The sequence below is a fragment of the Schistocerca nitens genome, chromosome 3, assembly GCF_023898315.1.
Source record: "Schistocerca nitens isolate TAMUIC-IGC-003100 chromosome 3, iqSchNite1.1, whole genome shotgun sequence".
Taxonomy (NCBI): Eukaryota; Metazoa; Arthropoda; class Insecta; order Orthoptera; family Acrididae; genus Schistocerca; species Schistocerca nitens.
Window position 1 is genome coordinate 293,532,499 of NC_064616.1, and position 27,670 is coordinate 293,560,168.

Here is a 27,670-nt window from a genome sequence, read left to right on the forward strand (position 1 = left end):
TTCAGGTGGCCTTAGGAAGCTGCCAGTTGGGTTTACATGTATGTGGGGTAGGCGTCAGCAACCGCATAGCACACAGGAAATGGTTACTTGAGAACGTGTCAGACAGAACGGAGCACTCGAGATGAGAGGCAAGCTAGCCAGTGCAGAATGAGAGGTCCAAGTGGGAATAGGTGTGCGAGGAGTCTGAAAGGAACGCGGCTACTCCAGTGTTACGACAAATAAGGTTGAGTTGATGGAGGTCAGCCAAGAGGACACCTCTCAGACAGGTTATGGAAGAGCCCCAAAAGAGGATTGATGTGCATTAAAGTCACTGAACAGCAAAAAAGGGATGGAGACTCGACCAATAAGCTGGAGGAAGCCTGCCCTGGTGACACCAAATTATGGAGGGATATAGGCATCACAAAGAGGAGAGGTGAAGCAAGGAACGATTAGGCAGACTGCAAGAGCTTGCAGCCCAAGGTTCAGTGAAATGGTTTGGCTATGATCGTCATCCTGGATGAGCAGCAAGACACCCCCCCCCCCACCCCACCCCCTCCCCATGAGATGGAATGCCAAGCAGACCATAATGAAATGCAGACATGGGGATGCAGAAAACAAGCAGACACCAAGATTCTAAGAGCAGCTGTAATTCCTCCTTTTTGGATTTAATGCCACAAACATTCCATTGGAGAGTCATAATGGGGAAAGTGGATGAGGGAACAAATGACAAATGAAGGGTTGTTACCTCAGCAGTCGCCTTTGAAGACTTACTGCTAAAGGGTGCAGAGGCTGAAGGATCCTGTTGCCTGAGATCTACAGACGCACTGGCATTATCTCTCGGTCAGCCTGTGGATTCCAGGGTAGAAAAATGGTAGGCAGTGCACACCGGCAAAATGGAGGTTGGCCAGTTGAGGGTACCACATGTCGATGCCGTTTTAGAGGATCTTCGAGTCATGGCAGATGAAGATAGAGATGTTTGTTTGTTGGTTGGTTGATTGGGGTTGAAGGGTTCAAAGAGCAAGGTCATCAGTCCCTTGTTTCAAAGGTGGTCCATTCGGACAGATTTACATCTCAGAAGAGTCATAACGATAAAAGGTAAAAGGCTAAAATATGTAAAAGTGCAGTCATGTTGTCAACGGTGAAAACAAAAGGAGGGAAGTCAACAAGTAGGCAACCCCAAGGCTATGCTAGAGGCAGAAAATATGACACCTCTGATGCAGTACAGGCAAGACCACCTGCTATTCAAAAGCATTCAACTGCTGGAATGTAAAAGTGTGTATTGTAAAAGGAGACTAACCAAATCTAAAAAGTGATAAAAATAGAGTAAAGGGGAGAGAAAAGAGGATCTTGGCCAGGGAGAGGAGTCAGGAATCTCCAAACACAGCTTACAATGGGAGACACCCCAACCCTCACCACCCTGCCCCTACTCCAGAGGGATATTACAAACCTTAGAACTGAAAATAAAAACCACTTTCACAAAGGAAACAGAGAACCAGTTCAACCATCTGGGAATCGTCTGCCAATATTAAAGGTAAAGTGCGGGGAAGTCTGTACTTAGTATGCAGAGCCAAAAGAAGGGGACATTGCACCAAAATGTGGGCTACTGACTCAAAGGCTCCACAACCACAAAGTTGGGGTGGCTCAATACGCAAAAGAAAACCATGGGTCAGCCTGGTAGGGCCAATGCAGAGACGACAAAGGATGGTCAAGTCCCTTTGGGAGAGGCGGAAGGAAGAATGCCATGGGACAGGTGTCACCTTAAGCGCTTGAAGTTTATTAGACAGGGAGGTAGCCTCCCAAGAGTTGGGCTGTGATTGTGTGAAGTGGGATTTGATATGAAGCCATAAATCTGCCACAGGAGGGGTTACAGAGAAGGGGTGGGGGGTAAGTGACTGCTCCCCCAGCCAAATGATCAGCAAGCTCATTACCTGGGATACCCACATGGGCAGGGACCCAAAGAAACTCAATGGAACAAGCAGCATGGTAAAGATAAGCGAGACGGTCATGGATGGCAGAGACCAGGGGATGGTGGGAAAAAACACCAGTCAGTAGCTTGAAGGCCACTCATTGAGTCCATACCTAACAAAACACAGTTGTGTTGGGACTGTTAAATAAAGGTAAGGGCCCGGGAAATTGCCATCAATTTTGCAGTAAATACCCCACATGCAGTTGGCAGGAGATGATTTTCCATGCCAACAGAGGACGTGAATGCATATCCCATATGATCAGCAGACTTAGAGCCATCGGTGTAAAAAACAACAGCATCCCGAAACTCCCATAAAATTTGGCAAAAAAAACAATGGAACACCATCAGGGAAACGGAATCTTTCGGACCTCGGCAGAGATCCATCTGAATCCAGGGATGAGGAACTAACTGGAGGGTGGGGGGAGGGAACGTGGGAGACAGGACAAAGAAGGAAGCTGAAAATCGCAGCAAAGAGACGCAAGGCGGAGCCCAACTGGTGAACTTGCCCGAGGGCGGGAATCAAGTGGGTGATGTCCTCCGTCTGGGAACAGGATAGAATACGAATGATGAGTGGGAGAGGAATGGACAGTGATTGCATAAGAAACCAGAAGCTGGGACTGCCGAACAGAATGAGGGGACGGGGATTCCAGCTTCAACTAAGAGACTATGAACAGGGCTAGTAGGGAAGACACCAGTGGCCAAACGGATACCACAATGGTGGACCAGATCCAGGAGGCGCAGTGTGGAAGGAGCAGCTGAACCATAAACTTGACAACCATAGTCCAAGTGAGACAGCACTACAGCCCGATAAAGGCAGAGAAGAGTGGAACGATCAACACCCCAAGAGGTGTTGGCGAGAAAGCGAAGGACATCGAGTTTACAGAAACGTCCTATCTTCAGAAGCCTGATATGAAACAGCCAAGTGAGCTTGTTGTCGAATAGAAGACCCAGGAAATGAAACTGTGGGACCACAGGTAATCGTCGTGCATCGAGGTAGAGCTCCGGATTGGGATGGACCATAGTACAGTGACGGAAGTGGACCACCCATGATTTTAAAGGAGAGAATTGAAACCCGTGTGAGAGGGTCCATGCAGAGGCATGCCGTATAGCAGCACCCTGGAGATGCCGCTCTACAGAGGCCATCAAAGAGGAACTAACCCAAATGCAGAAATCATCCATATACAGAGCAGGGGTGACCAAAGGACCGACAGAGGCCACAAGTCCATCTATAGCAATGAGGAAAAGAAGTACACTCAATATGGAACCCTGTGGGATGCCATTCTACTGGGTCCATGGAGAACTAAAAACAGTACCAACACGAACTCTGAACGACCGAGGGAACAGGAACTGGCAGATAAAAGTCAGGAGTGGGCCCTGAAGACCCCACTCATGAAGGGTAAGAAAGATATGATGGCACCAAGCCATATCATAGGCCTTGCAAATGACACAATATACTGCAACCAAATGGCGACGCTGGGAAAAAGCCTGCCAAACTGTGGATTCCAATCGAAGTAAATGATCAATCTGAGACCGTCCCCTCTCAAAGCCACACTGGTAAGGGGACAATAGATCCCGAGATTCGAGGACACAATTGAGCCAACGGGTTACCATCTGTTCAAGTAACTTGCAAACAACGCTTGTCAGACTAGTTGGCCAATAGCTTTCGACAAATGGGCTTCTTACTAGGCTTAAAAACGGGCACCACGATGCTATCCCTCCATTGAGAAGGCAAGTCACCTTGGATCCAAATTTGGTTAAGCACCCGGAGAAGATGTCGTCGTCATGGAGCAATTGGTTATGAATGGAGTCTGGACCAGGGGCCGTATCATGAGAAGAAGAAAGTGCAGAAAGAAGTTCCCATTCAGTAAAAGGTTTGTTGTAACATTCTGACTGACAAATGGTAAAAAATAAGGCGGAAGCATTGGCCCGCTGTTTCTGGTGAAGGAAAGCAGGCGGATAGGAGGTTGATGCTGATGCTGTTGCAAAATGGGTCGCAAGATGTTCCGTAAGAATCAACAGGTCCGTGCAATGGCCATCTGGGAGGGCAAGGCCCGAGAGGGTAGACTGCCGATGGCAACCCTGGAGAGAGCAAAGTGTAGCCCATATCTGTGACATAGGGACAGTAGAACTGAAGGAAGAAACAAAGCATTCCCAATGCACCCATTTGCTCTGTTTAATTAAGTAATGGCCTTTGGTGCAAAGGCGTTTAGAGGTAATAAGATTGGCAGCAGATGGGTGCCTCTTAAGCTATTGCAAAGCTTGACGGCAATCACGGATGGCAATGGCCGTACTCCACCATGGGACTTGCCAGCAGCGAAATGGTCCAGATGAGCATGGGACGGCAAGGGTAGCAGTGCGAACAATCGCATCAAACACATCATGTAGGACGTCATCAATACAACCCAACAAAGAGGGAGAAAAAACGACCTGTGCAGTATATAGAGGCCATTCGGCATGTTGGAAAGACCAACAAGGTAACCTGCCCATCAGGGAGCGAGAGGATCAATGGGAAGTGGTCACTATCAAAGGTTGTCATGTGGCGACCAGTGTAATGAAGGGAGGAGGGAGGGAGAAGAAAGAGAAAGATCAATGGCAGAAAAGGAACCATGACTGGCACTGAAATGGGTAGGTAAGAAGGCACAAGTCGTGGTCTGCAAGAAACTGGCCTATGAGAAGACCCCGACTAGATGGAAATCCACTGCCCCACAAGGGATGATGAGCATTAAAATCCCCGAGAAGGAGGAAGCTGCTGAAGAAGGGCAGTTAAGGCAGCAGGTGTGAGAGTCCTGCCAGGGGGGAGATAAAGATTGCGAACTGTGACCCCATAGTCCAGGTGGACCCTAACAGCAACCGCTTCCAGAACCACACAAGCTGCAGAGTAAAATGAAATAAGGGATTTCAACTCCGGAAGGTGACGGTAATATCCATTCCAATTCCAATGCATACCCACAGAACGATGATTCGAATGGAGGCATGGGGGGGGGGGGGGGGGGGGACAGATAGGCTAAAGCCAGTCATGCCATTTGGTCACCATCCGTCACCGACAAGGAGAAGGTGGCATCTATCAACAGCAGGTCAGAGTCAGGTTGCAAAGGTGGGGGGGACGGGACCCCTGAGGACACCAGAGGCTCCTTGTCGTGAGATTTGTGTTTCTTCTTCTTTTCTGTTTGAGATCGAGGCGAGCTGTGCGCTGCAAAAAGGAGCCAGCTGCAGCAAGATCTGGAACAAGATGAGAGTGGGCTACCTGGGGCCCCACAGATCGTGGTTCTTGTGGTTGTTGCATGGCAGCAGACCTTTTGCCTGGAAGGTGCTGGGAAGAGGGGGTCCGGGAGGGGCACCCTTGACCGGCAGACACCGAAGAAGTGGGACACTTCTCCGGCTGGGGAGGGGGAGCGGCACACGGAGGGGAGGTGGGGGGGGGGGGGGAGAGGAGAGGGGTTCGGGACTAGGGGGAGGACATCATAAGAAGTTTCACGAGTGTTCCATTTGTCCTTTCGGGCCTGCTGTTGGGGCAAAGATTAGGTGGCTTGTTGCACATCTGGAGGAGGAGGACACTGGAATGATATGGTGATACTGGGCTACTTTACAACTGCAGTGCTGAATTTGAAGTTGCAAGCCTGTGGGGCCATGTCCTTCATGGAGCTAGGAGCAAGGAGTAGCAAGAATGGTAACCTGATGGTAAAATGCAGGGCTTTCAATTAGCCAACAACTTGCAAGCCAGAGGGTTAGGTACTTTTTCCTTCTCCCAGACCTCCTGGATGGCCTGCTCATTGAGATACATGGGACATTCTCGGGGTGAGGCTGGAGGGTCACCACTGCAACTCACATAGCGGGGAGAAGGTGGCAGGCAATAGCCCTCTTGAGTATCCTTCCCAAAAATGACACATTTGTCCATGTTTTCAATATGACATGTGAGTGTGGTTCTAACATTGACACTGGTGGCAATGCATTGGGTTTGGAATGTACGGGGGTTTGACCATGATGATTTCATAGCCTGCTTTGATCTATGATGGCAGCACTACTTGATCAAATGTGAGAAAAAGACTGTGTTTAGGCAGGAAGGGCACCAACCTTTTTCATTACCCAATGGACTGCAGTGACACTGTACTGGTTCTTTATTTACGTGAGCATTACGGCACTCTAACCCCAGTTCTTGATACCAATAATGTCTTACTACTTTTCTGTGAGGTAACACACATTTTTGTGACAATATTCACATTTGGTTTTATTAATGTATAGGTACTACGATGTATTGATATATTACAGTGATATGGTTCTTGTGTGTATTCATTTCTGTGAGACTGTCATAATCTTTGACTTACTTGCACCGTTTTGGTGCGAATGCGCACAGAGCAGTTTTTGTTTCACTTTGCAGAAGTTAAGTTGTTATTTCGCTTTGTAAAAGAAGTCAAGTCTTGTGTTTGGTTAAAATGGAAATTCAATATATGAAGATTGATACAAAACCGTTTTCTTGATGATGTGGCAATTAAGAAGTAAATGTGAATTTACAAGAAGTTTAATAAAAATGTGGATCGTGAACACCAAGTCAAAAATTATTTCTACCATACCATTGTTCTGATCTTGGATTGTTTGATCATTAAGAATTTCCTGAAAAACGCATTTGTTAGGTCTTCAAATATTGCTAAAATACAGATCTGGACCTTCTAGAAGTCAAAGTGGAATCACTCTAGAATCAACAAGATGAGCCGTAACAACTTCGACGAAATCAACGTGGGAATCCACTCAAGATAAGTGCCAAAGTTGATGACTTTTTTACAGTGACTTCATTATTTCCATCCTGACGATACCATCCACAATCAATAACTTTGTTGTTGCCCGATAAAGTGAACATATGCTGCATGAGCAACATTATTAAATCTTATTTCTAACTTACTTTGCAAGTGGTGGTATTGTTAGGACACACTGATCAGAGAGGTTAGTTTTGATTTCTCCCTCAGTCGGACCATCAAGCAGCCAAGTGTAAATAGCACCTCACAAAGAATTCAGCATTCAAAGGGCCTCAACGTGAACAGGATAGCCACGGAGGAGCAGAACTGTAAGCAGTTGTTGGGCTTGAAAAATCACAACTGGACTCCAGAAGCACAGATATATTATGTAAACGAGAGCAGCATGTCACAGGGCTGGCAATTGCATGAACAGCTTTCTGAATAATAAACGGATTAACCATAGCAAAGGACTGACCTCCTCCATTATGTGATACCACAAGGAATTGAAGTGCAGCTGGGAGACTGTTTGAATCTTTAGCCTGATTCCATTTACGTTTAGAAAACACAGACTGAGGCTGAGATGATGACTGGCTCATTGTGAAAAAAATCCCCACGATTGCTAGTGTCTCTGATGGCCTGCTCCTTCCAATTGGCCGCCCCACACAGATGGGCTAACCTGTCTTAGGTGATTGTTCACACCTCAGGTCACACATCTCGAACTCCTGACAGAGGGCCAAACGGCAATTTGGAAAGGCAACAGCTCAAGCAATCACCCCTCCCTAGGCCTGGCTTGTACCAGGGAGTACGTATGACTCGTACCTGTTACCCCAGGTCTGGGAATTACGCATTACCCAATCACCTGTTACACGTAAAACAGCATGGGCCAGCCTTCAGGAGCGCACAAGGAGGAAGAAGAAATCAAGAGGAACCTCAAACAACGATGCAGAGGAATGGTAGAAGATGAAGAACGAAGAAAGAGAATCTACATCACGGGGTTGTTCTCATGTCATGCTATTAAAACCTCAGAACACATTCCCAAAAATGTTCCAGACGTGTCCCCCCCAAGGAAGAGAAATAAGAATACCAGAATGATAGACATGCAGCAGGGAAGGGGTGCTACAAATGTTGGGGCCCTGTGGTAGCCGAGCACGAACTTACCGAAAAGTGGTCAGAACCCCCCCCCCCCCCATGCCATAGGTACTAGGAAAGGAGTTATTCCCCAAACAGCTCACACTATGGAGAAATGGCAGTCAAACCCCAAAGGGGAATCAAAAAGGAAGGTGAAAAAGAAAAGGCATAGGGAACAAAACCAGGTGGATAGCCAGGTCGACATAAGTAAGAACACTAAGAGAGGGGAAGCAGGGGGCAGAGGAGAAGGAGTGAGGACAAGGTAGGGAGAAGCATGGGGAAGGGAAATGCAGCCCAGGAAGGAATATAGCCTGGGCCACCATGTGCGCCACACACAAACTCATGAAAGATCCGTGAGCCCCCGGCAAGGGGAGGGGCCTTGTAAAGGCAATTATAGTACTCAAGAAAGAGTAAGTATATTCCATTTCCCACATGATGAAAATGCAAGGAGAAAATGGGTAAGTGCAGTTCATCACAATAATTTTACGCCTACATATGATTCTGTGGAAAGCAGCAGCTTTAGTAAACAAATACATTAAATATTTTTATTTAGCTCAGGCATTAACTGTAATTTATAAACATAACCTATATATGAGAACTGTTTTGTCACACTAATGCAACCTACTCTATTATTTTCAACAGTTTTGTAAGAGGCACTTTCATGCACACGATACAGAAACAAGTATATCGGCATATGAGGTTAGGCTCAAAAATTTATTACAGCACCTCTTGACCATCCACAGCTAAGGAAAGGTTTGTTGGGTGTTTCCGGACTGTGTTGGGATATATAATTAGTGAATGAATCTGTTGACCTTATAACGTATAAGATAAGATAATGGTAGTTACTATATTTATTACAGGTGCAGTACCATCACTACTACTTGGAGGTCCTGGATATTTATCTACACCTTCAACATCAAGAGAATCTCCTGAGGACTGAAGACAGCATGTAGAAAATGCTTACATCATTTGTGTTCTAAAGGGAAGTTTGACTAGTCATGAAGAACATATGAAGTCTGTATCCTTCTCAGCCCTGAATGAATCAATTATAAAATTAATACTTTTGATTTGAGTGAGTTGGAACTGTGTTGTTAAGAAGACTATTGTACATTTCCTTTTAATTAGTGAAGCGTCATTTCAGAAACTTTTTGTCATATTAGGGCAAACTTAAATCTCACTGTTCATGTAAATGATCTGCAGACTGATCAAATAGAGAAATTCAAGTTCCCAGTAACTGTAAATAATACAACGCAGTTAACTACTATGCTTAATATGGCGAACTTACAATTTAGCAATAGAGAAGAGTATTCATTTTATATTTAATGTTTTGAACAATTTATTTGAAAAGTTGCCAGATAAACAAGAAATAATTATATTTTTGAAAGAACAGCTTTCAATGCTAAAATGTAAAAAGAATATGGCAAGATATTCATGGTCTATTTTGGTGGTATGGTCATTAGTTCGCTCAATTTCTCCTCACTGTTGTGTGCCTTTAATAACGATGCCTTGTCGAGCTACTCTGACTAGAATACGTATTGAATTTTCTATTAATTCTGTTCTTAGGCAAGTTTCTGCATATTTTCTAGAATACACAGCTAACAAAGTGTCATTTTTGACTGAACAAGATTGAACAGTCCTCATCGTGATGGAAGGCATTTAAAATCACTAATGCATTTCAAAAGGCGTTATATTGTGGGTCAGGCGTAAAGTAGCAGTAGCAGCAGAAGTGAATGTGCATTTACAGCCTATGTATTTATGGTGTGTCATTTGGATACACAGTACAATGATGTAGCTCATGATCTACCTGTCAAAGCCATGCATGCCCCTTGCTGTTTCTAACTTTCTTAAAAAGGTTGTATTGAAATTGCAGAGCATATGCTCTGAGGTTCTTGGTAACGATTATGATAATGACATCAATAATAAGGTTGTATCGTACTTCAGTGATCCACCTGAACTTAAAATTAAGTACTCACACCCTTCTCCAGGTGCTGGATGCAGCCTTTTGTATTTTCTGTTTGATAGTGTGCACCTATTGGAATATATACATAACCAGCTAAAACAGAAAGAAGAGATTACAGTTTCCAGATTTTAGCAATGAGGCTGATGGCAATTTTGCATTTTTAAGCAGTTATAAATCTCTTCACTCACTTGAAAGGGAAAATTTATTGAAATTTGCCAACAAACTATGTCTTAAATCACAGTATCCATCAAGCACAGAAACGGAGAATGTAAAACTTGGTCTTCATATTTTTCACCACAATGACAGTGCAAGTTTCATTGAGATAATTTGCAAGTGGTGACATGCAGTTAACATTCAAACTTTGTTAAAAGGTCAGAGGTAATTAAATATGTTCCAAGAGCCAATAACCAAGAATTCTAAACACACACTAGAGTTGCTACATCAGTTTGCAAATTGAATAATGATGGAACATTCAGGTCAACCGAAGCATCCAATTCCACTCATCTGCTTTGACCCATGACGTAATGGAGTGGTGTGTGATGTCATTATGGTGTGGAGTATTTGAGTTGGTTGTGTTTGTAGAGGTTGTGTTGTATTTGATGGTGCCCTCTGGTGGTGGATGTGCCGAGCTTAACTTGTGGCAATGGGTTCATTTGAGTTTTGGTTGTCATTGTGCTAGCATGGTTTCGAGTTTAGGTACTTGGTGCGGGAACGAGGGTTGTGTACGTGTTTTCAGCGAATGATTATGGTTCTTTTTTGTTTATGTGTTTGGCATTTTTATTAGGCCTGATTAGTTTGGTGTTTGTTTTGCAGAAAGAAGTTAAGTTTTTATTGGTTTCATTTGGTATGGATATTACAGTGAAGTTCATGGGGGTATCATTAGGTTCAGAGATGTGTGACGATACAATGTCTGTCATTCAGTTTGCAGATGTTCGGTCTTATGCTGCATATGTTAGGTATTACATTTGGTGAGAGAGAGAGAACAGTTCCTAACAGGCAAGGTTCAAGCTGATGATCTAGATAGTAGGTTTGGGAAGTATCGTTCATTGAATGGTGGTAATTACCATGTCTCAATCAGAAGATTTTTGAGACAAAGTAAATTAAGGGTACAAAGCTGTGTCATTAATATTAAAGTCACAGAAAAATAAGTGAGGAAGTTTTCAAGAATGATATTTGGTCTAATGAGTGAGATATAAATGACCTTTCACAAGTGACATTTAATTAAGAATTGAATTTAGTTGTAGATGATGCTAACAAACAGAGGTTAGATGAGGACATGCGGCCTGTACTTCATTACATACATGGCTACTGCTCATATTGTCATTAAGAAAAATAAATGTAATTATTGTAAACTGTATCTAATAGCACACGATGAGGATGTGAATGATAACCAAATCATTAAACAGCTGTTATCAGTAGAGGTGGACTGTTATCCTCGTCAGGATGTTTTAACGTGTAGAATATACATATGTTACTGCACAGAAATTACTTACAAAAAAAGAGTTGTTTCTTCACGAAAGATGCCAAAGAAATGTATTGTTTTGTGCATGTTGTAGCAACTTGCCTGGCGATATATTTGTTGGGTTTGATTGTACTGCAAATTACACAGTACATGAAATCATCGACTGTATACTTGGTCCTGAGGTCAATATTCTTTAAAATAATAAGGGGCTTATTTTATAAGTAATAAGGGTAACTGATACTGTAAATACAGTGTTACAACACTCAAAGACTATGAGAAAAATTACTGAAAATTTGGTTCTGTGAAGATTTTTGTATTTTTCGGCAGAAATAAAAAAATAAATAATTGTGTAAATATAAATACAAACTCATTGCTTATTGAATTTCCAAACATTTCATTGATTTCCCGAATCACGTATTTGTACGGATAATTCACAATTTCACTTCAGATTAAGTTTCAATATGATCTTGCGAAAAAGAGACAGTGTATCGTAAAAATAAGAGAACAAATATTATTTGAAGTATCGGATTATTTTTTTTATTTTAGATAAGAATTTGATGAACATCAAGATCAATATGGGCTAGCAGCTGAAAGCGTCTCGCTCAGCAGTACGACCATTGGCGATGACGTCATGCACGGTTGTGGACCTTTCCTTTTAGTCAAGACATATTCTTGTATAGAAAGTGCATTTTGAAAAAAGTTCTGTTAAACCAATAACTTCATCGACATAGTAACCCAAAAGTATGAGTATGCTCTTTTTTGTTAAAGTTGATTCACACAACAGAAAGTAGTTTTATTAAAATGCGTACTGATTGTATCTTGGTAAAAAGGGCTTGTAAAACAGTTCAAGACAAAAATAAAAACACATAGCCTAACCATCCAGCACAAAGGGAATGACATCCAGCAAATAACATGTCAAAACAAACCTTACCTTATATGTACTGGAATTAATATTCGTAGAATCTTTCATCTCCTGGTTTAAACTGGAATCTGAATCATTAATGTCGGCATTAAAACTGTCGGAATCACCACACAATTCACTTACAATGGAAGAAAGACCACAACTTATGTCACTCCTAACAGCTATTGCCTCCATTTTGAAGGTATGTGTTTTCATTGTCTCTCACCAGAGTGTGTGGGTTCTCACAGAAACGAAACGTTGTGCTGCCATCTGTCAACAATTAGACAAAGTCGTTGCATCGACTTGCGTACATCGGGGTTATCATTGCTTTACTGTACTTGGTTTGAAAAATTCAAATTTGAATGTTACCGTTGTCTTTCCCCATATCCTTCAAATGCTGTGATGTGACGGCAAATGCTATTTGCAGAGGAAGACTTAAATTATTCACGTTGATACTGTTCGAGCTGCATAGCGAACAGCGTCATCTGTTAGCAGCTTTTTGAACTATTTCGAAAATTTTCTATAAAATTCACAATAAACGTACCTTTCGTTGCAGTCGTCCATCGATATTATTTTTTGACATATTTAATTTTGAAACAGTGACTCATTCACTGCACACTATGTATGTCAACGCGTCTTCTATGCCAGGAGCGACTTCTTCTGGCTCTGTCCCTCTGACAAAATTGTTTGAGGTGTTATGTTAAACGTGGCTTCGCCTTCTTCTAGACTTATGCGTGCCATTATTAATTAATGATGCAAATATGTTGCACGTTCTCCACAACAGCGTCAATAAAAGATTAATTTGTAGGATAGTGGGAAAGTGCTGTTGGTCTACAAAGGAGATTGCTGACAAATCACTTGCAGGTCCAATTTTAGAATACTGCTCAGTTGTGGGAGACCCATAACAAGCAGGACTAACTGCGGATATTGAACATCTATGAAGAAGGCAGTGTGATTGGTCACAAGCATGTTTGACCCATAGATGAGTGCCACGGATATGTTAAATCACCTGAATTGGCAGATAGTCGCGAAAGCCTGCTAAACGAAATTGACTGTTTCCACATTTTTGTTTAGAACAAGTACTTCCTTCATTGACATTACCATACACCTGTCAGCCCATTTATAATGATATGCCAATCTGGAAAATAAATTATGAACTATGTAGTTGGTTTTGTGTTCAATGTTATTGCACGTCGTTTTGCTGTTTCACTCGATAATTAATCTAAAAAGATTACGAAACAATCAGAAAACTACTTTGTCGACTGCAGAGTACTCTGTCGAGTTAACGTTTCTCTTTTCAGTAACATACGTCGACCACACACGTAACTGCATGCTTGACATGCTCAAGCGTGCTTGAGCAAGCATGCACAGATTTCTGGCTCTTACATACGGTTCAAGCATGCTTATATAAACATTAGTTTGTTCACAAGAAAATGCCGAGCTAAGACGACTATGAGCTGGCTTTGGCAACCTTTTTGCTTGTGTTAAAAGAAAGGGTAGTAAACGTGATTAGTGGACTAGAGTGGTTAAAGAAACGAAAACATCATTCCTGTATTAACTATTCGCGATAGACACGCTATGGAAACTACCTCACAGAACTGTTGATTTTCTTCTTTCTCCATGTACGAGTGATATTGTATTCTATGACCTGACCTACAATACAGTACAACATTTGTACAGAACGTTATTTAACAGGACCAAATAAAAATTAAATCAAACCAGATCACCGACAAACGCTTGCACAAGCCTCCCTATTCTTGGTACACACGCTCAAGCATACACACGCTTGAACGCTTGCACAAGCATGCATATTCGAAATTCGATCAAGCATCAAAGTGGTTGTACAGTACTGATGCTTGCGCAAATTTATCCCAATCACTATCAAGCATGCTTGGGTCAGCACACTTGCACAAGCGTGTTGTCAAGCGTGCAGCTACATGTGGGGTCGCTGTTAGCTACCTAGTGACGTCATGCCATGCTAAATGGGACCAACGAAATACTGTACTTGGCCCCGGTCTCATTAGTAGACCAGATGGGGGGAAACCAAGCAAAAACCTAAGAAACACCTTGTCTTGGCGTACAGCCACAGCAATGCACGAAGCCGAGTGCTTAAAAATTGTGATTTTGTGCCGTTGTAATGCTCTGTGCCTTGATTCTTACTGAGTGTTGTTTATTGGTGTTTACGTTACTGCTATTTTAGGTTCTTGGTACCTGTCATTGTGCTTCGGATGTAAACGTCCACTGAATTACTGCAGCGTCAGCACTGTATTCTAAGCTTGCAGTGCCATTCTCAGATCCTCGAAACATGGCTGAATATACTTGCATGGGCTGTTGTGCAACATCCAGTATCAACAGCAACTTGCAAAGAGATATTAATACTAAAAATCTGAGTAATGGTGCTTTGAAATTTGCGTGTAACATTTGTAATTCTAGTACCTCTAGACATGACAATTTCAGCAGTCACTGTCACCAAAAGGTACGTGAAGATAGCATTTTGTGTCCATTGTGTAAATACAAGTGTGCAGAACTAAGTGAGATGCCTCAGAATTATTCCGTTTACCACGAGAAACTCTTGCATTTTCTAACGAAAACGAATTTGAATCTATGTAAGGCTGAAATGACAGTTAGATGTCATGAGAAGCAGATGTGCCAGTATAAATGAAAGCAGGAAGTACGCAGTGTCAGTAGCTAAGCAGTATCAACAGAATGGGTCGGTGTGGATTAATCACTGGATGTCACCTGAGTAACAAAGCCATCGGGTACATTTCAACCCTTCTAAAGCTGTTGTTGTTGTTGTTTTTGGGGGAAGAGACCAAACTACGAGGTCGTCGGTATTATCGAATTAGGGAAGGACGGGGAAGGAATTCGGCCGTGCCTTTTCAAAGGAACCATCCCACCATTTGCCTGGAGTGATTTAGGGAAATCATGAAAAAACTGAATCAGGATGGCCGGACGCGGTATTAAACTGTCGTCCTCCCGAATGTGAGTCCAGTGTTTCTAAAGCTGTCTAAGTCGAATGCTGATGATGAATAGAATAGAATCTTTATTTGCCTTTCGATATATTTTCCATACAACTGGTTTCATTGGTGTGTTTAATACATAAAACAATAAAATATAATTACATAAATATGCACGTGCAGTACAAGTAGATATATATGCTAAAATGATGGTGATACTATACATTGTTAATATAATAGTAATAACTAGGAATAATATATTATATTAATCACATATATGATTGTATCATTAAGCAATTATGTTTTTATTTAAGTACTATGTAGAAAAATGTGTAAACACTTAACCATTACTGTAACACACACATATAGGCATACTTGATAATGTAGTTACCGACTGCTTATTTTGTGCCTCCTGTGTGTCACTGTTTAGAAACTCATAAACTGAGTAGTATGGAATACATTTGAACCAAACTACTATCGTATACTTAAAACTATTCATGGGTAGATCGCTCACTGTCTTTGAGAGATCGATGCAGAGTTTCAAACATAGGTACTTATGGTTCTTATGTGTTAATGTCAGTCTCGAGTATGGAAGATCTAGGTCACTATTACTTCAAGTATTATGGAGATGGACTTCGGATATTAACTTAAAATTGCTTGCGTTTTCTTTAGTTTGTATTAAACAGTTGTAGATATACACACTAGGCAGTGTCGTTATCTTGAGTTCTTTAAACAGGGTTTTTGCAGCCTTGTGCTGGTTCTAGGCCTAATATACATCTAACTGCTTTCTTCTGGCACTTGAAGATGGTACTGGAACCCACTGAGCTACCCCAAAGTATTAATCCATACCGCAGTTGTGTTTGAAAAAAGCAATGTATGCAGGAATTAATAAATTTTTGCTAATAATGTGTCTCAGCTTGTGCTGTAGGAACAGAGTACGAGCAAGTTTGCAACATAGGTAATTTGTAAGCTTATCCTATGTACCTTCTTGATCTAAATGCAATCCCAGTAATTTTTCTATCTTATTTGGATGTATTTAGGATGAAGCGAATTTCTTGAGCTTTTATTCTATTTATAGCTAAAAGACTGGCCCAGCAACAGTCACTGCTCATTTCAGCTACCACTTTGTGCTATTCTGAAACATCTTGCAGATTTTCTTCATCCATAATTAGGGTCATGTCATCAGCATCCAGGACTTTGTCACATGGCATGTATATTGGCAAGTCGCTGATATACACAATGAACAGGAAAGGCCGAAGCACTAACCCTTGTGGAACTCCTATCTTTATTTTCATGGGTGTTGACATTTGGTTGTTTACCTTTACTAATTGTATCTTGTTGCTTAGTATGACTGAAATAGTGTAATGGCTCATCTACAACACATAATGTTCTAGCTTTTTTATCATATATGTCACATGTGACAGAATCAAAAAAATTGCTTAATCTAACAGTGTAGGGCAAATCAGTTTCTCGTTATTGAATGAAACAACACGTTTACTGTTAACAGTCGCTGTTTATTTATATCGACGAGGTGTTTCAAAGATTTAAATCTCCATTGTCAGGAGAATTTACACGTGTTAGTATGATATATCTGTGTGCTGTTTTACGATTTTGGGGTAGCTTGTGGCACTGTCTCCTATGGTTACATGTTCCTTTCTCTGTGGTAACACATCATGTGGAAACTGGCATATCTTGTAAACAAAAATGGTGTCTGGAAACTGCTAGGTGTAAAGAACCACCTATTAGTTTCCGGAAACCATGTTTGTTTACAAAATATGACAATTTACATGTGATGTGTTATCACAGGGAAAGGAACCTTTGCCCAAAGCAGACAGTGCCACAAGTTACCCCAAAATTATAACACAACCCACACATGTGTCACACTAACACATGTAAATCCACCAGGTGATGGAGGTTTAAGCCTTCGAAAAGGGATTGTGAATATGAATGAACAGTGACTGGTAACACTGAACTTGTTATTTTACGAGGGTAAGTAAATTATTATCCGCAAAGTAGTTATAAAAATTTATTGTAATCAAATTAGGAAACTTACAAGAACATAATTTTTCGACATAGCCTCCTTGGGTTTCAACGCACTTGGTCCATCGTTGTACAAGCTTCCTGATGCCCTCATCAAAGAAGGTTCTCGGTTGAGCTGCGACCTAGGTATGCACGGCTTCTTTCACTGCTTCATCAAAGTCAAATCGACGGACCCTTAATGCCTGTTTGAGTGGACAAAACAAGTGATAGTCAGAAGGGGCAAGATCGGGACTATATGGAGGATGATCAAGTACTTCAAATTTGAGTTTCTGGACTGTTTCAGCAGCGTGGGCAGCAGTATGCGGACGGGCATTGTCGTGCAACATCACAACACCTTTTTGGCACCAATCCTCGGCGTTTGCTTCGAATTGCAGAAAAGAATACAGAAAAGGAACAGTTCGGAGACGATGACTGAGTGTATCAGCATGATTGTATGATTGTCTACCTCTACGTACATACTCTGCAAGCCGCCACATGGTGCATGGCGAAGGGTACTTTGTACCACTACTATAGTTCGTGTCATGTAGGACAGTGGCCCTATTTTCAGTCGTTCTGCGCATCCCCCGAGATTAACTGCTAGCAGCTAATAAGACTTTTCCCCTTTTTGAGCGGCTAGCCGCAAGTTACAAAGTAGACTGCGAAACTCTCTCTCCATCGTGCTGCACTGTTGCCGTATTTAGCGACAATGTAGTTTCATTCACAGAGCGACCGAATTATTCACTGAGACGTCGATGTTACTTTGGTGTAGTAGAATAGTTGTGAACGTGTATCTGTAAATGTTTTAGTATGATTTCCAAATGAATATGTCAGGTGACTGCAATAAACATGAAGCTCCTCACAAGTGTGCCTATGAAGTCTTAGCTGAGCGACTGGATTCGTGACTTCCTGTCAGAAAGATCACAGTATGTAGTAATCCACGGAAAATGATCGCGTAAAACAGAAGTGATATCTGGCTTTTGCAAGGAAGTGTTATATGCTCTCCTCTGTTCCTGGTCTAATAAACGATTTAGGAGATAATCTAAGCAGCCTCTTAGACTGTTTGCAGATGATGTTGTGACTTATCGTCTTATAAAGTTATCAGATAATTGAAATAAATTACAAAACGACTTAGACAAGACGGCTGTGTGGTGAGAAAAGTGGCAATTGAGTCTAAATAACGAAAAGTCCGAAGTTATCCCCATGAGTACTAAAAGGATTCAACAAAATTTCGGTTTACGAGATAAAAGACACAAATTGAACTAAATACTTAGGGATTACAATTACGTAAAACTTAAATTGCAACTATCACATGGATAACGTTGTTTGGAAATAAAACCAAAGACTGCGATTTATTGGTAGAACACTTAGAAAATGCAATGGAATTTTGAAAGACATTGGTTTCAAATTCGTTAAGAAAATAGTTTTTATTTGAATGAAGTGACATGGAAGCTGCACGAATCACGTCCCTTATAAAGATGCACTACACAAGATGACGTGGTAGTTCTACAATGTTATCTTGATGAAACATGGGTCCATGAAGACCTGATGGAAATTGAGTCATGGTACTGTCGGTTTTAAAGTACACATAGGGAATGGTTCTCGCCTAGTTATTCTGCATGCTGGCTCTTCTTCTGATTTTGTTCCTGAGAGTAAACTCGTATTTATGTGTAATAAAAACCGTAGTGACTACCATTCGGATATGAACGCTGTCACTTTCAAGAAGTGGTTCACTGAACAATTCTTGCCATACCTTGCTTCGAAGTAGGTCGTTGTAACTACCAAGCCAGTTACGGTACAGAGAAATGACCAAGTACGAGCACCAGGAAAGGGGACATTGTGCTCTGGCTGAAAAATAAAAATACTCCATACAATATAAGCCAGACTAGTGCTGAACTCCTGCAGCTCATTAATTTGTAAAAGTCACGCAACAGAATGTACAAACTTGACTTTCTTGCATGTGAATGTGGTCTCAGAGTTTTGCGTTTATCCACAAATCACTGTCAATATAATCCAATAGAATTAATTTGTGCACAGGTTACAAGCTATGTGGAAAAAAAAACAATCAAGATAACAGACACTGAAACGCTTGTGCCCCTTCAGTGTGGGCACGCTGGAAAGTTTCCGAAAAAGTCTTTGACAGGGAGGTGAAGCCTTGAACCGATGATCCTAGTTGTACAGTCACATGGTTCGGACATGGGCTCAAATGGTAGATGGTATTACGACGTAGGCTTCGAAACGAAGTAAAGTAATGATCTTTCTTGGTTCTAAAGGCCCATGGTTTAAAAATGTTTTTGTCATCATATCAATTGCATATATACTACATGAGAACTTCCTAACTTTTATTGATTAGGAATACATATCCTATGATGTATTCAGACTACAATGTTCAAAACATTGCTCAAGGAGACATTAAGCTTTTCTTTAATTACTCAAGAGAATGCAGCCGGATACATTCGTCATAAACTCCAATATTTCGACACGAATACCCCAGTCATTTTCAAGGCTAGAATTTTAAAACGCCTTAAAATGAAAGGGTGGGTTACCTGTTGAGATATCGGTCGTTTTCTGCGTTATCGGTCAGCATTCCGTCGAGTTCCGTGGTTAACTGTAAGCTTGTTCAACGGGTCATAAATGCGTTCTCCTACTGTAATGTTGAACAAATTAGTTTAAACTGTTAATGCCCATTGACACAGAAAAATATGATAACATACTGATAATTTTTACGATAGTCTTTTGCACTAGTCTTTGCTACAAGTAATTCTTTTTTCCAAATACATCTACATTGAGCTGCAGTGAGACACATCTACATACGCGCATTATACACACTGGAAAAAATTATATTTAGTAGAAGCAGTTGTCCAACAAATACAATGATTTCGGTTTCAGTCTGAAAATTTTTTTACTTATAATGTAGTCCAAATCGCAATAAATGGCAGTTATTGCAACCATTTTCGATGACCTTGTCGTTAGACAGTACTCGTTTGGAGAAAAATGGTACTTGATGTCTTCACAAAGCTGCGTCAGCTGTTCTCACCTTCCGACGTCACACAGACGATTACTATGAAGCAGTGGACACAACCTCAAGACGTAAAGTAATATTTATTTCATGTAGACGTCTGATCGAAATTGGCTTTAAAATGTACTATTCCCTTGTAGATTTGAACGTATAATACGATGTACCAAAGGTAAATGGACCTGCCTGTTGTCCGCAGTAACACAGTTTGGCAACACGGACTTTTGTTTGCCCGCTCTCTGCCGTCAGCCATGCGCAAACCTTATCCCCTCCGCGCTTCCCTTTCGTTCCGCCTCTATGTGCGGAAGCGACATCGTACGTGACATGGGCTATAGTCATTTTGCTTCCTGCCCCACTCGCAAGTAGAGCGAGAGAAAACCAATTTATCTTTTCTTATGTTCTCGGCCTGTACGCAAAAAGAAAATAATTAATATTTCCTGCAAATGCGAGCTAAGGTGCCATGACTGTCAAACCTGTATTCATGTTTTCGCACACAGTTGTATCGATTCGACAAGAAAGATGAAAATTTGTTAACACGCCCATCTTATTTGATGAGTCACAGCTACCTAAAATGACAGTGATACCGAATGCTCGAACAGCAGTTTGGTTATAAATTCATCGGGCCGTTCTGAACACCAAAGCATAATAACGATACAGCTATAAAATACAAATACAGTGATTGAATCTACAGCCAAGGGATCTAAACGAGAAAGATTGGTTTGATATTTTCTTCAGCTTGCGAGTGAAGCTGAATCTGAAAAATAATTTGAAATTATTAACAAAGCAGAAAGAGCCCTATTACCAAGGAATCGGACCCTGAAATCCTCGTCGACTTTTGCACCACTTTCGCCGACACAAAAAAGATGTGAGTTCGAACCTCAAAGAAGGTTTGTGTCTACGAAATAAATCACGCAATAAGCCACCTGTGTCGGTTGTGAATCCCGATGCCTGTGAACAGGAAGGAATTACAACTTAATTGTGACTGAAGAAACATAATGAGGAAGAGAAAAATGTGTCCAGTTCTTAGTGTTGTCTTACCGAAATAGACCAAGAAACTTTCGAGATGGTAATGGGTAGAGAGCACTTCTTCATGCGGTAAGTAGAAGCAGTTCTCTAGACTTGACTATTTTAGGTAAGTTACTAGTGCAGAGAAATAACACTGTAAAGTGTAGTTCGGTCGTACATTCGTGGTTGATGGTGCGGACCGATCTAGGCCAAGGTAACGCAGTTTTACAATGCTACATCAGTTATGTCACTTTTTCCAATCTGGTTGCTCTGCATTACTCCTACAAATTCCTTAACTTTCATCAGATCGTTTTTCTGTGCACCGGTGATAAAATGTACTTGTTGCTAGAATGTTCTGTAATCTAGGTTGTACGAAAGAAATGTCAATGTCCTTGTCTCGTTGGACACACCGGTTCTTGTCAGATCACAGAAGTTAAGCAAAGTATGTCGTGGCCAGCATGTGGTTGGGTAACTGCATGGGTACACCAATTACTATTGGTATATAGCCTACCCCTCACGGCTAGTCGATACCGAACTTAACGTCCCCATCCTACAGACGGATCACAATCAGTGCCATCATCGGGTTTCACCCTCTCCCTTCTTCATCATTATCCAACATAAACATGATACCACACTACACACACCGGTTACAGTCACCTACACTTCTCGGATACACTTAAACACACAACTCTCACACTTTGCGAAGGATCGAAAAAGTTCAAAGAAGGGCAGCTCGTTTTGTACTATCGCGAAATAGGGGAGAGACTGCCGCTGATATGATACGCGAATTGCGGTGGCTGTCATCAAAATAAAGGCGTCTTTCATTGTGGAAAGAACTTCTCATGAAATTGCAGTCTCCAGCTTTCTCCTCAGAGTGTGAAAATACTTTACCTACATAGGGAGGAATGCTCACCATAATAAAATAAGAGAAATTAGAGCTGGTATATAGTACTATTGGCCTTTACGGCAAAGGGGAGGAAGGAGTGGCGTAAAGGTCCTGATCATCAGAGTTTGTGCCAGTGGCTTGCATTAAATTCAGAGACCTTTCCGGAGTCTCTCATGTGATACTATGCCAGCTGACGGATAAAAATGTTTTTGTTTATAAAGTCAGTACTGCACTTAACGACTGAGTGTCCGCTTGAAATTTGCACACTAGTTGAACATCGTTCAGTGATCCGTATTTTGCTTTCCGAAGATGCAATGTTTCCAGGAATAATTTTACATTATGGTGAAGGTTGAATGAACGGCGAACATTTTTAAAAGTGGATGGAAGAGTTCAAAAACTGCCGAACCTCAGTGACTGACGAGCAACTTTCTGGCCGGCCAGAAGTGTCAATTCCTTCGCTTGAAACCCGCATTGATGACGTTATTGGTGAAGAACGACACGTTACAGTTGAACACATAGCAAAAATAGTTGCAGTAAGTGTTGCCACAGTTCATAACGTTGTCAGTAACAAGCTCAAGTACAGCAAAACAAGTGCAAGGTGTCCCCCCGAAAAGGTTTACGCAACAACACAAGGAAACGGGAAAGATTATAACGTGTGATGAAACTTGGGTTCACGATTTTGGACCAGAGTTCGAAAGAGAACGCATGGAACGGAAGCACACTAATTCACGTGTTCGAAAGAAATTCAGAACGCAAACATCAGCGGAAATGTCATATTGACCGTTTTTGGGATGCCCACGATGGCGTCTTTTGTGATTACTTAGAAGATTAGTTTACAACAAACACTGCAAACTACCCAGACATGTTGATGAACAAAGTTAAGCCAGCAATGAGAGAACAAGAAAAGGCGTGATATCGCTACACGTGAGTGTTCGCCCTCACACAGCACAGCTGACTCAAGAACCATTGAAAAAATGGGTAGGGAGGTACTTACTCATCCTCCCTTCATTCCAGGTTTGACGTCCTTGGATTTTCATTTTATTGGTTCACTCAAGGAGGCATAACGTGGTAAAAAAATAGCATCGAGGAGGTCAAAGAATTTATGGGAAAGTGGCTCAAACTACAGGAAAAATACTTCTTTGCATCAGGTATAAAAATTAGTTCATCGTTGGGACAAGTGTATTAATATTGGTGGAGATTATGTTGAGAAGTAGTAAAGCCTCATCTTGCAAAAATATACGGTTTTTCTACATCAATGCGTCTAATTACTGAATGTCCCTCGTATAAATATTCATCATTGCCATGGATGTGAAATTTGGAACAACAGGTGGATTACAATATGTTCATGTTATTTGTGTGTAAGGTGGTGACGCATTTTCAACAATATATGCTGCATTATGAACTGATCTGGAATATCGGAAGTTTATAAATACGTCGTTGTTAAGCTGTGCAATAAAGTTACTGCTAACACGAAGCACATTAACGAACTAGTTGTGCTCTACTGTATTTATCTACTTTAGAACTAATAGTGAAGATGTTCATTACATACTAATACTCCTAGTTCAGACAAAACCGTAAATAAGTTTTACAGAGACAATATGGTCGCGTGCGCAACAGTTGTACCATTCAGTTCTGAATTTCTTCATACGTTTCTCGTTAAAATGCGGGACTCAGGCCGTCTTGCAAGCTGGTAATAGTCTTCTAACTTTACTACTTACTATCAGTAGTGGCTGCAGACATTCTTTTGGGTATTATAGCCGGCCGTTGTGGCCGAGAGGTTCAGGCGTTTCAGTCTGGAACCGCGCTGCTGCTACGGTCGCAGGTTCGAATCCTGCCTCGGGCATGGATGTGTGTGATGTCCTTAGGTTACTTAGGTTTAAGTAGTTCTAAGTCTAGGGGACTGATGACCTCAGATGTTAAGTCCCATAGTGCTCAGAGCCATTTGATCCATTTTTGGGTATTATAAGCACCAAATAACAAAGCACATGGCGAAAAGGAAACACAACAGTTATGTTAGCCGCCGTAATTGTCGTCCACAGAGCGATATGTCAACGGGGAACAAAACAGAAGGCGCGACCAACACTTTCTGTGCTTGATGATTGCTATGGTAGCTCTCGTGTAAGCAATGAACTGTCAATCTCTTTCTTGCTCTGATCCGGATATAGTTCTGGGATCTTTCCACTGTCGCTTCTGCAATTAAGTAATACTATATTAATATTCTAATTTCTCCAGTCTGCTATGACAAATACTACTCCTGCAATTAATGGAGCTTAACTAAGTAGGTAAGAGCGCCACTTGCGAAACACAAGGTTTCAGTTTTGAGCCCCAGTCCAGCATGCAGATTTAAACGACCACAAATATGTGGAGCTGCCATTAATTGTTCTGAAAGCAAAGGTTACGATTTCGATGATAGAAATGAAATATACACAGAATATAGTTAATCCTTTTAATTGTTGAAGGATAATTTTGTTTTACATTAAAGGAAATTTGTTGCCGAAGCAGGAATCGGCCCGAGTGGGGGAAGGTGAGGGCTCGCAGCTGAACTGATCGTTGGCCCCCACGTACGTCGACATCACACGCAGCTCGCCGGCCTCCGTCACGTACAGCGCGTACGCCTTCAGACTCCAGAAGCCACCTGGGTATCGAGGTCCCAACAGCTGTAAGCAGAGAACCTGTGTTACAAGCACGTCTGAACTCCGCAAGTTACCGTACGGTCTACATCAGTCTACATACAGCATCAGCCTCCCCCACCCCTCTCCCCTAGCCTTTTCCATTCGCAGAGTTAGACTGTCTACACCCCTCTGTATGGTTCCGAATTGAGATTGTGCCGTCTACGTACAGTGATCAGTCAGAACATTACGACCACCTACATAATAGCCGGTATGTCCATCCTTGGCACGGATAACGGCGGTGATGCATCGTGACACGGAAGCAATGACGCCTTGGTAGGTCGCTGGAGGGAGTTGGTACCACATCTACATACAAGTAACCCAATTCCTGTAATTTCTGGGGAGGGGGGCGATGAGCTCTGACGCCACGTTCAACCACATCCCAGATGTGTTCGATGGGGTTCAGATCTGGCGAGTTGGAGGGTCAGCACATCAATTGGAACTCGCCACTGTGTTACTAGAACCACTTCATCATACTTCTGGCCTTGTGAAATCTTGTTGAAAAATACCACTGCCATTGGGAAACACGATCGTTATGAAGGGATGTACGTCATCTGCAACCAGTGGGCGGCCGGGGTGGCCGAGCGATTCTAGATGCTACAGTCTGGAACCCCGCGACTGGTAGGGTCGCAGGTTCGAATCCTGCCTCGGGCATGGATGTGTGATGTCCTTAGGTTGGTTAGGTTTAAGTAGTTTTAAGTTGTAGGGGACTTAGGACCTTAGAAGTTAAGTCCCATAGTGCTCAGAGCCATTTGAACCATTTTTGCAACCAGTGTACGATACTCCTTGGGCGTCACGGTGCCTTTCACGAGCTACACTCGGCCCATGGATACCCACGCAAATGTTCCCCAAAGCATAATGGAGCCACCGCCAGATTGTCTCTGTCCTGCAGTACACTTGTCGAGGAGCTGTTCCCCTGGAAGACGACGGATTTTCGCCCTCTCATCGGCATAATGAAGGAGGTATAGGGATTCATCAGACCATGCAACGCTCTGCCACTGCGCCAACGTCCAGTGCCGGTAGTCACGTGCCAATTTCGATCACAGTTGCCGATGACATGGTGTTAACAATGCATATAAATGGATCATCGGCTGCGGAGGCCCATTGTTAGAAGTGTTTGGTTCACTGTGTCTTCAGATACACTTGTACTCTACCCGGTACTAAAGTATAATGTTAGGTCTGCCAAAGTTCGTCGCCTGTCCTGTTTTACCAGTCTGCCCAACCTACGACATCCGACATCTGTACATGAGCGGTGGCCGCCCAACCTCACAACGTCTGGACGTGGTTTCGCCATGTGTTGAAGAGTCTCACCGCCTTGGAAGAGCAAACTATGCAAAACTATTCCACCTGGTGTGCAAGATGCATTAAGATAGACGGATTACGCATAGACTTTAAGAATAACATAGTAACCTAAATTCCAGGCCCTCCCGGTTATCTGTGCAGTCTAAAACACTGCTTTCCTGGCGGGTAGGCGTGCCTGTCCCCGGCACGATTCCGCCCGGCGGATTAGTGTCGGGGTCCAATGTGCCGGCGCCAATCTGTGGATGATTTTTAAGGGGCGGTTTTCCATCTGCATCGGCGAATGCGGGCTGGTTCCCCTCATTCCGCCTCAGTTACACTATGTCGGCGATTGCTGCGCGAACACTGTCTCCACGTACGCGTACATCATAATTACTCTACCACGCAAACATTGGGGTTACACTCGTCTGGTGTGAGACGTTCCTGGGGGGGTCCACTAGGGGCCGAACCGCACAAAAACCCTGGGTTCAGTGTGGGGCGGTGGTGGGGTGAGTGGACCTCTATAGCCTGTTGTGAGGTTGTGTACCACTGAGGCCTACGGCGGGGACCAAGCCTCTCCGTCGTTTCTAGGTCGCCACTTCAATGCAATACAATACAATCTAAATTTCAAAAATGGCAGGTCATGACAGGTTTTAATACTATCGAACCATCTACACCTACCTATCATTTTCCGCACGAGTGAGTTAGTATTACATTTTTCCAAATTGTTGTTTGTGAGATACAGAAAACTATCAATAGATCCATAAATAATAGTTTACGTGAAAAACGGTCCATAGCTCTTCTAATGCATTCAGCATTTTCTGTACATCGTTTGCTTTTCGATACGCATCACGCTTTTTTTGTTTTTTAGTTAGCTAAGCACTTACAAATTTGCGCCGATGCATTTCTTCAAGAACGCAGGATGTTGTTTGTACGTACTTCTCCGCTTCAGATTTGGAATTGTCACTCTGTCTGGCACATTCATCGACCTAAAAAAAAGCAAGCAAATGATGAAAGATAAAGAAAGTTGTTTCAGAAATTTTCATAATTTCTCAACCAAGGCGTACATGTATATAAATTATTGTTCGTCACACTTACCAGATGCAAAATGTCCCGCTTCCTAACGCACTTTTCAAAATCGCAGAATACATTCGACTGTCCGCTTTGACTGCCTGTAGCATCTCCGATCTGAAAATGAAAGAAAAAATGGGATGCAGAAGTCACTTTTACATTCTCACAGAGCATCAAGGTAAGGTAATGTAAAAGCGCGTTGGTCTCTCACATCGTGTTTCAACTCACGGTAAAGTTTTCAACAGCATCACACCCTAGATCGGCACCTAATTGTAATGTCCAAGGCAAATTAATATTTGCGGAGTGATTAAAAACGACCGTTTTCTTGCCACTCGTTTACAAATTGGGACTTCTGAAGCGTGAAAGAGACGTTTTGGTTTAATTTCTCCTTTTACTGCGAGAACCTACGTACAAGACTCTCGCAAGAATAAACCTAACACTACTGTTCGTGAATAATTCAAGCATACTGAAGCTAAGTTGACTATGGACGTGACAGTTATATAGAGCTACAGAGCTATAGAAGATGCACGGGCTAAACAGCGATTCGGAACTGCCTCATTACGGGTATGTTGTGCATAAACATTACCTTAAAGGGCAGTTGAGACTCGGTGAACTTTATGTATTGTTATCATTATGAAAATAATTTATT

The 27,670-nt window shown here is 42.2% G+C and overlaps 1 protein-coding gene and 1 long non-coding RNA gene across 2 annotated transcripts in view; both read right to left on the bottom strand.

Annotated features, from left to right (window-relative positions):
• Positions 1-12,529, bottom strand: part of LOC126248270 (uncharacterized) — a 36,454-nt gene extending 23,925 nt beyond the window's left edge. Inside the window, exons 1-2 of the long non-coding RNA XR_007545449.1 lie at positions 12,493-12,529; positions 12,154-12,393 (exon numbers count right to left, since the gene is read on the bottom strand). This is a non-coding gene — a long non-coding RNA (uncharacterized LOC126248270). The remainder of the gene's footprint in view (positions 1-12,153; positions 12,394-12,492) is intronic.
• LOC126248264 (uncharacterized) overlaps positions 1-27,670 on the bottom strand; it is a 127,410-nt gene that overhangs the window by 88,320 nt on the left and 11,420 nt on the right. The window lies entirely within an intron of this gene.